The 14,670-nt window shown below is 41.8% G+C and overlaps 1 long non-coding RNA gene across 1 annotated transcript in view; it reads right to left on the reverse strand.

Annotated features, from left to right (window-relative positions):
• LOC309611606 overlaps positions 1-14,670 on the reverse strand; it is a 212,789-nt gene that overhangs the window by 155,149 nt on the left and 42,970 nt on the right. The gene's annotated exons all lie outside the window — the stretch shown is intronic.

Below are 14,670 nucleotides of genomic sequence, written 5' to 3' on the forward strand. Positions count from 1 at the left end.
GCGACACCATCCCTGTACCCGCAAAAGCACCAGAAGCCTGACGCTCTGTGAGCCACTTCCTCCAAAGCCCCCAGGTCTCAGCAGGAAACCTCTTCCTCCAGGACACCTGTCATTGGCTCCCCTCTCAGTTTCCCCATCAAAACACTCTGCATTGCAATCATGCTACAGTGCAATTGTTCAGAGTGTGAATTAGCTTCCTGCTGCTGTTGGAACAAATTACTATCAATGTAAGGACTTAAAACAACACAGATTTATTCTCTTACAGTTCTAGAGGTCAGAAATCCAAAATGGGTCTTTCAGGGCTATAATCAAGGTGTTGGAAGGGCTGCTTCTGTTACGGGAAGGGAGACCCCGTCCAGGGCCTGAGAGTGGGCTCCTGTCTAATGCTCAGAAATGAATTGTCTGAGGAGACACACGTACTAACAAAGCAAAAGACTTTATTGGGAAGGGGGGCCCGGGCGGGGAGCACCCAGAACTGCTCTGCCACGTGGATCACAGTCTCAGGGTTTATGGTGGTGGCTTTAGCTTTCCAGGTTGTCTCTGGCCAATCATTTTGCTTGTGCCCATATCTGGTCCCATTCAAGGACCTTCCTGGTGGTGTGCACATATCTCAGTCAAGATGGTATCCAGTGCAATGGTTTCTGGGAGGTTGGCAGGACATATTATGGGCTGGCGTCTCCTCCCTCCTTTCGGCCCCTCCCAAATTCTCCCAGGTAGTTTTCAGCAGCTGCACCATGTGCCTTATCAGGACCTCCTGTTGTGAGACAACTCATGCAAGCGGTTATTATCATGCCTGGCCAAAGCGGCAGTTTCGGTCAACTGTTCCCTAACAGTTCCTTCTGGGGGCTCCAGAGGAGAATCCATTTCTTGCCTCTTCCCGCTTCTAGAGGCTGCCAGCATTCCTTGGCTTGCAGCTGCATCCATCTAACCTCTACTTCTTTGCCTTTTCCTATCCTGATCACCTACCTCCTTTTTATAAGGACCCCTGTGATACATCAGGCCAATTCAGATAATCCAGAATAATCTCTCCATCTCAAAATTTTTAATCACATGCCAAGTCCCTTTTGACATATATGGCAATAGTCACGTATTCCAGGAGTTGAGGACATGGACAATTTTGGGGGGCCATTACTCAACCTGTCCTCACTGTGTCTTTCCCACTAAGATTTGCATGAGGGGGGTCACGTGCAGCTGGCTGAGCTTGTACTCCTGCCAGTAAAGGATGAGGACATGAGTGTTGGAGTGAATGAGCAAACAGAGCTCCCCTCCCACCTCTCTTAGGCTTTCTTTTAACTCTTGTTTGTTTGTTTATTCCATTTCCCTCCTTCCCAGCTTCTGCTTCTTCCTCACATGCACATATCAGGCAGGGAGTCCAGTACCTTGATTCGTCATCATTTGTCTGAAGCCCATCTCCTGCCTCAGCTGCCTTGTTTTGGTGAAATAAATGTCCAAGTCTCCTGCTGCTATCCATGCCCAGATCTGTGAAGGCTTTAAAACTGGGGGGGGAAAATTACTGCATGTTCCATCTAGAGTACCCTTCCTGGCTCTCTCTGCTTGTCCTCATCTTGGACCTATTTTACAGCTCTGCAAATTGTAGGAATGCACACCATTCTTGTTTATATACACGTAAATGAACTCTGTTCAGTGGTGGTTATTGTCAATTTTGCATCTATTTGTGAATTCATTTCAGCATTCCCACTTGCCTATCGATGGGTGGTATTTTCATTTCTCCTCTTGGATTGGTTGTAACGTCTTACCGGTTTCCTCACCAATTAATGAATTAAATCAACCTTTGAGGTGTGTTTTTCCATTTGTATAAGAGTCATGATTTTTCCTTTAAGCAAAATAATAATCCTTTTACAGAGCTCAGGAAAGAGGCAGCTGAATCCACAAACACGAGGATTATGTATCCTTTAAGAAATCCACAACTGATGGGTAGATTAAATGCACCTGTTCTTTCCTCTCTTCCATTCCCTTGACCATAGGGAGCAGTCGGACGAGACACAGTTCAGGAGGAACAGTGCAGAAACCAGCCTAGTCCAGTGGCAGAGACACATGTCTCCAAGGGGCTGGGGTGCACAGGCTTTGGCTTCTCCCCAGCCACTCCCAGCTCTCCTCTTTGACCCTCCACCCCTGCTATCTTGTGAATCTCATACAAAGTCTTTGCCAGCAGAGCTTCCCAGACCTGCCATTCCTCCTCCCAACACCCATCAGGTGGAGGAATTCTGGAGTTGTCGCTGCTGGCCTTAATCCATAAGGAGCTGCCTACCTGTCCTTGGAAAGAAGGAGAAAGTCCGCTTCCAGGCAGGAGAAGGGGTTAGGCCAGGACCTACCTCCTGGTCAGGTGACCCCGAGAGCAAAGCCAGCTTTCTGATGACCAGAGCAAAGGCAGGTCTGCCAGCAGCCTACGGGGCAGGGGTTTTGCCCCAGGATGCTGGGAGCTGCAGTGTTCCTCCAGCCGTTTCAAAGTGCAGGTGTCAGTCCCCCCAGGGGCAAGGATTACAAAGAGCCACCACATGGGAACTGGCTGCTGCCCGCAGACCTCATTCCTCTGCAGTTTTCACTCCTGTCAGCTCCAAACTAGGGTTCAGGGTGCATTTGGTGCGCACACTTCAGATCGCGACCCTAGTGACCTCCTCTAACAATTTGGGTCGGGATGACACTCAATAGCCCTTCCAGCCCTAAAACTCTCGCGAGTCAGAAGAACAAAGCACTAGCATCTATCCCCTATGGGGCAGTGGCCCAGAATGATCTAGAAGCATTGCTCTTTCCTGTGGAGTTTATATGTGTACGAATGTGCTTCTGTGAGACACCTCCCCCCTCACCAGGCCTGAAGCGCTGGGCAAACAGACGGCCCATCCCTCACTGTGTGGTTCATTCGGCCCCGCGTGGACACAGGGCAGCACCTAGTAGAAGGCTTTCACCCACAGAGCTTAGTGCGTAGATCAGGAAACAGACACGGACCTCACTGGGGCACAAACATTTTCAATTGCAATTGTGGTCACTGCTTTGGAGGAGGGGGTGGCCCGGAGGGAACGGGCATTTGACCTAGTCGGGAGTCAGGAAAGGTTTCTCGGAGGAGAAGTGGGTCTAGGAAATAATTCAGGTTTTCACCTCCAAGTCTGATGCTGCCTGTAGGAATTTTGTAAATGCTTTTTACCATTTTGAAGAAATTCCCTACCGTTCCTGGTTTGCTGAGAATTTTTATCATGAATGGGTATCAGGTTTTGTTCAATGCTTTTCGCATCTATTGAAATGATCTGGTTAATTTAACCTTTCATTCTGTTAATACAGTGAATTACATTGATTCTGTTTCTAATGCATAACCAAGCTTGCATTCCTATTTATATTATAAACCCAACTTGTTCATAATATATATCCTTTCTCTAACATCCATGGAAACAGGAGACAGGGGCCCATGAGTAATTTAATTCTGCCTGTAATTCTCAATCCTCCCTTTTAAAAAGGTAGTATCATCTAAGGTTGGTGGAAAACAATATATGTTAGAGGGACCCTGGTAAGTGCTAGGGACACAGGTAGGTTTATTTATGCCCTGCCCTCGTGTGGCCAGCGGCTGCATGGTGAAACAGCTCTAGGTATGATCTAGGCCTAGAATGACTTTTACGCGAAAGCACTTTTGGGGAGGTTGGGTTTGGCAAGAGCAGAAGAGACGGAGCAAGTCTGGGAAACAGCCAGCAAGTCACGTGGCTAGGCAGAAGGGCCATCTGTGCACGATCTCGAATGCCCAGATCCAAGGATGGAACCTTATCTTCCTGGGAACAGAGAGCGGCGGACACTGGAAAATGCCTACAATGCGACGTTAAGTGCATGGTCTAAAACTGTATGTGCAGAATGGCTCCAATTTTATTAAACTGTGTGTGAGATGGAGAGAGATGTTGTGGCCACCATAACAAAATGCCATGGATGGGGTGACTTAAACAGCAGACGTTTATTCCTCACAGTTTCTGGAGGCTGGACTTCGGAGATCAGAGAGTAAGCATGACTCGTTTCTTCCGAGGCTTCTCTCCTCGGCTTGCAGATGGCCATCTTCTTGCTGTGTCCTCACCTGGCCATCCCTCTGTGAGTGCACCCCGGTGCCTCTTTGTGTGTCCAAATTTCCTCTTCTTAGACGGACAGCAGTCAGATTGGATTAGGGCCCACCCTAAGGGTCTCATTTTAACTTAATCACCTCTTTAAAGACTTTATCTCCAAATAGGGTTACATTCTGAAGTACTAGAGGTCAGGACTTCAACATATGTATTTGTGGGGGACATGATTCAGCCTATAACAGATGTTAATGGTGTTGTTCTGATTGAAGAGATTACGATTTTTTCATTCTCATTCACTCTTTTCTATTGCTATTTCTCTTATTATATTATATTAGAGTTGTATATTATAGTATTGTACTAATAATACTATAACATATATGATATTATATTTTATATATATTATATAGTATAATATACTTATATATATTATACTATATAATACATTACATTATGTATATTATAAGTATTATATATTATATATACTTATATGTAAGTATTGTATATTATAATATATAAGTATAAATATAGTATAATATATAATTATATAATATATACTATATATTATAGTATATAATATTATATATTATAGTATAGTAGTAATATATTTTTATTACTATAAAATTGATTTTAAAAGGAAAAATAAGACACCATGAAAGTTCTCTGTGCACAGATCACATGATAGATAAAGAGTGGCGGCCCGAGCACCAGGAGGGGCTTGCCACTGGCCCCCTGTCTCAGGACCACTCCTCCCGAGTCGACTCCTGGCATCACCGTTCCCAGTAACCGAGGAGGCAAGAAGTAAGTGGAAGATGGTAGACACCGCCCCCCCCCCCTTGTAATGGGATATAAATGCAATGCAGACTCTGAAGGTGATCAGGTGGAACCCATTGCCTCCTGTCCCTAGGACTTTGAGTAACAGGACCTCACTGGTCACCCTTCATCTTTGCATTCAAAGATGCTGCCACTGTTTCCCACATCCAGTCAGCGGGGTCAGCCAGAGCTTGATCACCGGTGCTCCTCGGGGAGCCCACCTGAGCTGCCTGCGAGCCCTGCCCTTTGCTCTCGGGTAAATCCCAGGTCAGCTTCAGGGGGCTGGCTCCAGGCCACGTCACTCTGAGGCGTGACAGCTGAGAAGCACCTGCTCAAGGCATAGGGCCAGAGCAAATAAATCACAGTCTGCCTGTCCAGAGGACAGACAGGCCAGGTTTGGACTTTGGATTCCAAGTGGGACAAAGGGCGTTCCTTCCATATTTTCCAACTAAAAAGTTTATCGACAGGCATAGTCTACCCTGATATGCCTAACGTCTAAGAGAGCTGGGTTCACATTCTGGTTAAGGATGAGATTCCTCTCTCCTCCCATTTTTATTATAAAAACATTTGGACTGAAAAAGAAAACCTCCCATAACCCACCATCCTAGACAAGATTCTTTTTTTTTTTTTTTTAATTTCCTTATATTCTCTGTGCATTGTCTGTATACTAAGGGATTTAAACAACAGGTCAGGAAGACAAAAGGGGCGACTTTGAGGACTTCCTTTTTTAATAGACAATGATTTTGCAGCCCTTCCTCCCCCAAACACACACACACACACACACACACACACACAATGGGTATTTTGGGTATTAATGAAATATCAAAACACCAGCCTTGACCTTAACTCAGAAAGAGCCTCCAGTAACAAGGAAAAAGTCTCTGAGTGAGGGGAGTATAAACCACCAAAACCCTTATTGAGAGCAATTTGACATCAGGTATTAAAGCCTGAAGTTTTTCATACCCTATGACCTAGTAATTCAGCTTTTAGGTATGTCTCATAAGGAAATACAGACGTAGAAAAGACTTATGACCCCAAATGTTTTACACAGTCTCATTTATGATAGTAAAAATTGGGAGCAATCTTGGTATCTAACTGTAAAAGAAGGGTGAAATAAACATGCCACACCATGAATAGGAGAATGCATGCTCCTCTGGGCGGGAAGGGCTCCTCAGCCCCCCTCACCCTCACCCACAAGAAGAGTTATGAGACCTATGGGAATGCCAGTGGCCCAGATGCATTCCCAGCCTGTGGCAGTGAGTGTGGAGTAGGGGACAGAGGGTGACCCTGTGGCCAGACCAGCCCAGGTTCAAATCCTGCTCGGTCTCACCTTGGCCAGATGGTCTTGGCAGTCCTTCCACCTCCCCCCATGGAAAGTAGGTTGAAATCCTGAACCTGCAGGGCTCTTGAAGAAATTATACCGGGCCTGACCCAGGGGAGCTAGCATTTGCCCAGGTCACCCAACCAGCACATTGCAGAGCCCAGATTTAAAATTAGATCCAGCTCGTTCCAGGATTATTACTTTTTCTGTTCCTTATACCCTGCTGCCTCTTCTAGATTATCCTCCCCAAATCCCCAGGGAAGCAGCAGTGGCATGAACGACAAACAGACGGCCAAGAAGTGGGGCTCCAGCTGGGGATCTGAACATGGTCTTTGCCCTTGGGACACAAGGAATTGATTCAAGAGGTCACGGTAACCAGCCGCTTTCATTGGGAGGCCCCAAGTCCTGGAATTGGGGTGCTGGAGGGAGATCCAAAGACAACAGTTCTGGGTTTGGAAGCAGATGTGGTCCTCCATCACGGCCAGCTGTCAGAGGGATGCCGGTTGAACTCCCAGGCAGGGAGGGGCATTTTGTTTCACTTGGCCGCAACCGGTGTGTTTTTCCAGTTGATGAGGGAGCCGGGAGATGACTTTCCTGCCTGCTGCAAAACAGAAAGGACGCTGGTGCCAACTGCCTGGAAGAGGTTCCTTCCCCAGGACCTCAGGGCAGTGGACCTGGCCCTGGGGGGGCAGCGAGCTCAGAGTCAGCGGCTCTTCTGGCGCTGCAGAGACCCCCAGGCACTTGGCTTTGGAAAAGGCCCAGCTTCCCCTCCACAGTCAAGTCTTCACTTCCCCTTGACCCAGAAAAATATGCATATTCACAGACTGTCACTCTGTGACCTTCATTTGTCACATTTGTGTCACTCTTTTGACTGCCTTTCTTCCCAGGGTTTCCTTTTCATGTTCCCCTGGAGATGGTATCTCTCCGGAGGATGCTTGGGTTGTGATGATCTATTTAGAGGCAAGAAGGCAGCACTGAACAAAGCAAACATCACTTTCATGTGTGAACAGGTTTCCTGGGCCCGTCACAGCAGCTGGAGCAAGTGGTGTATTTATTGGTAACAGAAAAGTCTTCTTTCAGGCCAGGCCCGCAGACAAATCTGACAGCTGCTTTCTCTCCTTCCCTCTGTCTCTTCCTTCTTTCTTTCCCTTTCTTCCTTCCTACCTTCCCTCCTCCCTCCTTTTCTTTCCTTCCCTCCCTTCCTCCTTCTTTTCCTTCTCTTCCTCCTCTTCAAAGAGACCACATGGAAATCTAAAAAAAATGATACAGACGAACTTACTTACAAAACAAACAGACTCACAGATTAAGAGAACAGATTTATGGCTACCAAAGGGGAAAGGTGAGGGGGAGGGATAAATTGGGAGTTTGGAATTAACGTGTGCTCACTACTATATATAAAATAGATAACCAACAAGGACTTCTTATATAGCACAGGGAACTCTACTCAATACTCTATAATGACCTATGTAGGAAAAGAATCTAAAAAAGAGTGGATATATGTATACATATAACTGATTCACCTTGCTGTACAGCAGAAACTGACACAACATTGTAAATCAACTATGCTCCAATAAAAATTGTTTTTAAAAAAGGGCCCAGGAGATCATCTCATCCAATTACCCCACTGGATGCTGAAATTTTCAAATAACTTAACTAACCCAATGGGTAACTGGCCAACCTTTCCAGTATCTGCATGCTTCCAGTCACAGGGAACCCACCCCGTGATGAGGCAGCCCGTGGCACCTGTGCATCACCCTGTGAAAACATTACTGCACCAAAGAGAAAGCAGCCTGACTGGCTCCCCACTGAGCCCGGCTCTATGCCTCAGGGCCACCCACCATCAGAAAGATACCTCTTCCACTGAACGTTTCCCAGCATGTGTGCAGACGCGTTCCACCCTGCCCTACTCTTCTATTTTCCTGACTCAACAATGCCTTTGGAGGGTCTCACCTCCACTTCTTCCACATCTAACAGGGTTTCCCATTTTTTGCATCTTCCTAGTCTTGCTTCCATATTCTTAACTATTAGAAATCTACAAATCAAAACTTAAAGAGCATTAACTCCTCAAAACCATTTTTTCTTTAAAGAAACTACTTAAAAAGAATTTTCACTAATCCAGGCCATCCAGATTGTTTGTAATCTGTCCCTGTCTGTATTTCCAGCCATGTCTTCTGACATGGCTCCACATCCACTTTGTCCTTCAGCAGTAACAGGTTCTCCCCCACGACTGTTCCCTCCACACCGTCATTGTCCCCAGAATCTCAGTCCACAAGTTGCTTCTTGCCTCTCCGTTATACCTTCCATCATCCTCCCTGACAGTTAGCTTCTCTGTCATGGTACCTCTAGGACTTTTCTCCCCACTATTTTAGCATCTATCCCACTGCACTGAAATCATCTCTTTGCACTATCTCTCTCCCACTAGACAGTGAATTGCTGGATCAGGGACCACTTCTCCTTTTCCATCTTCCAGGACCTACCATCCTTCTCACACATGGCAGATCTACTGTTTTTACTGAATGACTTCTTTTCCCCCTGCTAATCCAGCTCTGCTAAGTAAGTGCTTGTTATGAATTATCTGGATGTGTTCCTTTAAGAGATGTCAAGGACTTCCCTGGTGGTGCAGTGGTTAAGAATCCGCCTGCCAATGCAGGGCACATGGGTTTAAGCCCTGGTCCAGGAAGATTCTGCATGCCGCGGATGCGGGTTAGGCCCGTGCACCACAACTGCTGAGCCCACACATCACAACTACTGAAGCCCGCGTGCCTAGAGCCCGTGCTCCGCAACAAGAGAAGTCACAGAGATGAGAAGCCCACGCACTGCAACGAAGAGTAGCCCCCACTCGCGGCAACTAGAGAAAGCCCACACACAGCAACAAAGACCCAACACAGCCAATAATTAATTAATTAATTAATTAATTAATTAATTAATTTTTAAAATGTTAAAAAAGAGATGTCAAAAGTAGATTTCCCTGTTATAAATCAGTTTGCATAGAAAGTGTAGCTTTGTTAAGCAACGTGTTTAGATGCTAATCCTACTTAAGCCCAGTGGAGTAGAGCATTTCTCAACACAGATTTCTAAGAAGAAAGCTACAGTGAGGGTTCCGATTACAAGATTTGCTCACAGAAGCTAGTCACTGTTCAAAAAATCAGTATAATTGGTAGGTGGTATATTCAATACAGTCCCTTTAGTGATGTTTTTATTTTATTTGGATTTTGATCACATTTAAAAATTAATAATCCACCAGGCTGAAACCAATCACAAGTTAGTTAAAATGAGAAAGTTTCTTATCGTTAAAAATGTAATGCCAGAATTTCAGCTTACAGGAAGGTGAAGTCCATGTACTTTTTCCTGTTCCTTCTGCTAAGTCCAACTAAAGACCCTGGACATTTAGTATAATATATATAGAGAGAAAGAGAGACTCTGAAAGGTGGGGGGAAGGCAAACAAACTAGGGAACTCAGAACCCAAGTAACAAAACAGTAATGCATTCTCTGAGTCAACTTTTTGCCTCATATATCCCAGACTTGGAGCTGAAGAAGCCAAGCAAACTGAAAACACCAACGACTACAGACAAAAATAGCCCCAGCAAAAGCCTGCTCTCTCTAACCAAAGGACAGGAGAAGGAAAGGACATTCTAGCAAGACAGAAAACTTTTAGGTGGTAAACATCCTACTCCAATCAAACACCATAGAAAAAACTATGGCTGCACTCCTACCAAGCAAAAGCCAAATGGAGAGCCTAGACTTCCATCCTCAGCAGGTTTAAGGAGGTGACCCAACTCCCTCTCAGATAACGTTGAGTATGGAGCTGAGGCTTTCACCCACACCAAGCAATAAGGAGCACCCTCTACCACCACGTGGTGTTGATGGAAACCACCTGGGAAGTTTCTATTTCCTCCCTGCTGGAGTAGTCTCAATGGAGAGTGGAAGGTCACGATTTTCACCAGAGCCCAGCAGTAATGAGGCCAATGCCTCCCCACCCCCACTGATGATGTCCTTTGAGGCCACATGAGGAGTAGTAATGAGCCACTCCTACCCCTCTCCGCCAGGGAGGTATCTGTAGATACCAACATTGAAGTAACAGAGATGTTAGAATTACCAGACAAAGATTTTACAGTAGCCATCATAAAAAAATGCTTCAGCAAGCAATTATAAACACACTTTAAACTAATGAAAAAATAAAAACACTCAGCAAATAAGTTGAAAGTGTCAGCAAAGAAAGAGAAGATGATATAAAAAAAATCAAATAGAAATTTTAGAACTGAAAAATACAGTAACTGAAATTAAAAGCTCAGTGGATGACCTCAACAGCAGAATGAAGGAGACAGAAGAAAACAATCAGTGAGCTGTGAAGTAGAACAATAGAAATTACTCAATCTGACTAATGGAGAAAAATTAGAATAAAAATAAAAAGATAAGCAGAGCCATGGGGATCTGTGGGATTGTAACAAAAGGTCTGTCTTTCATGTCATCAGAGTTCTGGAAAGAGAGAAGAAAAGGGACAGGGGAGGGAAGAGATATGGGAACATATGTATATGTAAAACTGATTCACTTTGTTATAAAGCAGAAACTAACACACCATTGTAAAGCAATTATACTCCAATAAAGATGTTAAAAAATAAAAAATAAATTTAAAAAGGACCGAAAAAAAAAAAAAAAACAGTAACTGAAAACTTCCCAAATTTGGCAAAAGTCATAAACTACAGATACGGGAAACTGAGCAAACCCAAAACAGAATAAAACCAAAGAAACCATGCAAATATCTATCATATTCAAACTTCTGAAAATTAAAACAAAATTTTAAAAACCTTGAAGCAGTAAAGGAAAAGTGACACCTTACCTATAGATGAAAACCAATTCAGATGACAGCAGATCTCTCATCAGAAACCATGGAGGCCAGGAGGAAGAGGAATATTTTTCAAGTGCTGAAAGAGAAAAACTGTCAATCTAGAATCCAGAAAAAATATCAGAAAAATCCTATATGTAGCAAAAATATCAGAAATGAAGGGGAAATCAAGACATTCCCAAATGAAAGAAAACTAAGAATTTGTAGCCAGAACACCTACCACAAAAGAAAGGCTAAAGGAAGTTCTATAAATAAAAAATAAATGATAAAAGGAATCTTAGAAAATCAGGAAGAAAGTTTGCAAACAAAAATATGGGTAAATATAATAGATTTTCCTTCTCTTCATGAGTTTTCTAAATTATGATTGACATCTGAAGCAAAAAATATGGCACTGTTTAATGTGGTTCGAAATATTTAAGACAAATATTTAATACAAGTGGGGAGAGTGAAGAGACATAAAGGCAGATAAGATTTCTACACTTCACTTGAACTGGTAAAATGATGCCTGTAATAAGTTATGTACATATAATGTATTATTAGAGCAATCACTAAAATGTCACACAGATACACTCAAAAACTCTAAAGTTAAAACTCTATAGTTATAAAATTCTAAAAAATGTTCAAATAACCCACAGAAAAGCAGGGGAAAAGAGAGAAATGCAGAAAGAACAAACAGAAAACCAAAAAAGAAAGCCAGATTTAAGCCATAACAAATCAATAATTACATTAAATGTACAGTTGACCCTTGAACAATGCAGGAGCTAGGGCCGCTGACCCTTGTGCAGTCCAAACTCAGTGTATAACTCTACAGTCAGTCCTCCATATCCATCGTTCCACATCTGTGGATTCAACCAACCTTGGATCATTTAGTATTACAGTATTTATTTATTGGGGAAAAAATCCATATATAAGTGGACCCACACAGTTCAAACCCATTTTGTTCAAGGATCAACTGTAAATGGTTATACCAATTAAAATGCAGAGATTGACAGAGTGGATCAAAAAACATGACCTAATTATATGATGTCCATAAGAAACTCACTTAAAATATAATGATATAGGCAGGGTTGGAAAAAAAAGCAGTGGAGATGTTACGAACTTTGATTGAAGTTTGTATATATGTATATATTCAAACTTCAATTGAAAGAGAGAAGGAATAGCTATATTAATATCAGAATATAGAATTCAAAGCAAAGAAAATTACCAGAAGCAGAGAGACACATTATATAATAACAAAAGGATCAATCTACCAAGAAGATTTAGCAATCATAAATGTGTATACAACAACAGAGCTATAAAATATGTGAAACAAAAATTGATAGAAATGAAAGGAGAAATAGACCAATCTACAATTATTTTTGGAGACTTCCACATCCCCTTCTTAACAGTTGATAGAACAACTCTTCAGAAAATCAGCAAAGATAACAAGAAAACTGAAAAACGCTATCAACCAATAAGATATAATTGACATTTATAGAACACTCCACCCAACGAAAACAGAATACACATTCTTTACCATTGCCCACATATGCCAAGAAAAACCATATCCTAAGCCATAAAACAAATTCATTTCAATTAATGAGCCACTTCAACAAATTTGAAAGAATTGTAATCATACAATGTGTTCTCCAGCCACAATGGAATGAAACTATAAATCAATAAAGAAAATCTCAAAACACTTGGAAATTAAACAACACACTTCTAAATAATCTATAGATCAAAACGGAAGTCCCAAAGGACTTTTTAAAAATTCATTCAACTGAATGAAAATGAAAATACAACGTATGAAAATTTGTGAGCCACAGCTAAAGCAGTGCAAAGGGGGAAATTTATAATACTAAATGCATATATTAGGAAGAAAAATGTCTCAAATCAATCCAAGCTTTCACCTCAAGAACCTAAGAAATAAAAGAGCAAAATACATTCAAAGCAAGCAGAAAGAAATAGTAAATATAAGAGCAGAAATCAATGAAATTAAAAGAGAAAAACAACTGAGAAAATCAATGAAACTGAGCTGATTGTTTAAAAGATCAATAAAATTGGCAACCCTTTAGCAATTCTGGCAAAGAAAAAAGAGAATAAATACAAATTACCAATTTTACGAATGAAAGAAGAGTCATCACTAGATATGCTAACTTCAAAAGTCTATAAGGTTAAAACTACAAACAACTCTACATGCATAAATTTGGCAACAAAATGGACCAATTCATTAAAGAGCACAAACCACCACAATCTACCCTAAATGAAACAGACAATTTGAATAGTCCTACAACTATTAAGGAGTTTGAAGTCAAATTTTGGAGCTCCCCAAAAAGATATTTCCAAGCCTACATGGTTTTATATAAATGGAGAAAAACTTCTTTAAAGAAGTTTTAATAGCAATTTCATATACTCTCTTCCAGAACGTAAGAGACAACACTTCTCTATTTATTTTATAAAGCAAGTATTGCCCTGATACCAAAACAAGGAGAGTATTTTTAAAAAAGAAAAGTACAAGCTTACATGACTCATGAAAATAGATGTGAAAATCCTTTATAAATATTTGCAATCAGAATATACAATGGAGAAAAGACAGCCTCTTCAATAAGTGGTGCTGGGAAAACTGGACAGCTACATTGAAAAGAATGAAATTAGAACACTCCCTAACATCATACACAAAAATAAACTCAAAATGGATTCAAGACCTAAATGTAAGGCCAGACACTATCAAACTCTTAGAGGAAAACATAGGCAGAACACTCTAGGACATAAATCACAGCAAGATCCTTTTTGACCCACCTTCTAGAGAAATGGAAATAAAAACAAAAATAAACAAATGGGACCTAATGAAACTTAAAAGCTTTTGCCCAGCAAAGGAAACCATAAACAAGACGAAAAAACAACCCTCAGAATGGGAGAAAATATTTGCAAATGAAGCAACTGACAAACGATTAATCTCCAAAATTTACAAGCAGCTCATGCAGCTCAATATCAAAAAAACGAACAACCCAATCCAAAAATGGGCAGAAGACCTAAATAGACATTTCTCCAAAGAAGATATACAGATTGCCAACAAACACATGAAAGAATGCTCAACATCATTAATCATTAGAGAAATGCAAATCAAAACTGCAATGAGATATCATCTCACACCGATCAGAATGGTCATCATCAAAAAATCTACAAACAATAAATGCTGGAGAGGGTGTGGAGGAAAGGGAACACTCTTGCACTGTTGGTGGGAATGTAAATTGATACAGCCACTATGGAGAACAGTATGGAGGTTCCTTAAAAAACTACAAATAGAACTACCATACGACCCAGCAATCCCACTACTGGGCATATACCCTGAGAAAACCATAGTTCAAAAAGAGTCATGTACCAAAATGTTCATTGCAGCTCTATTTACAATAGCCAGGACATGGAAGCAACCTAAATGTCCATCAACAGATGAATGGATAAAGAAGATGTGGCACATATATACAATGGAATATTACTCAGCCATAAAAAGAAATGAAATGGAGGTATTTGTAATGAGGTGGATGGAGTTAGAGTCTGTCATACAGAGTGAAGTAAGTCAGAAAGAGAAAAACAAATACAGTATGCTAACACATATATATGGAATCTAAGGGGAAAAAAAAAAAAAAGGCCATGAAGAACCTAGTGG

Source organism: Balaenoptera borealis (assembly GCF_965194805.1).
Source record: "Balaenoptera borealis genome assembly, chromosome: 15".
Classification (NCBI taxonomy): domain Eukaryota; kingdom Metazoa; phylum Chordata; class Mammalia; order Artiodactyla; family Balaenopteridae; genus Balaenoptera; species Balaenoptera borealis.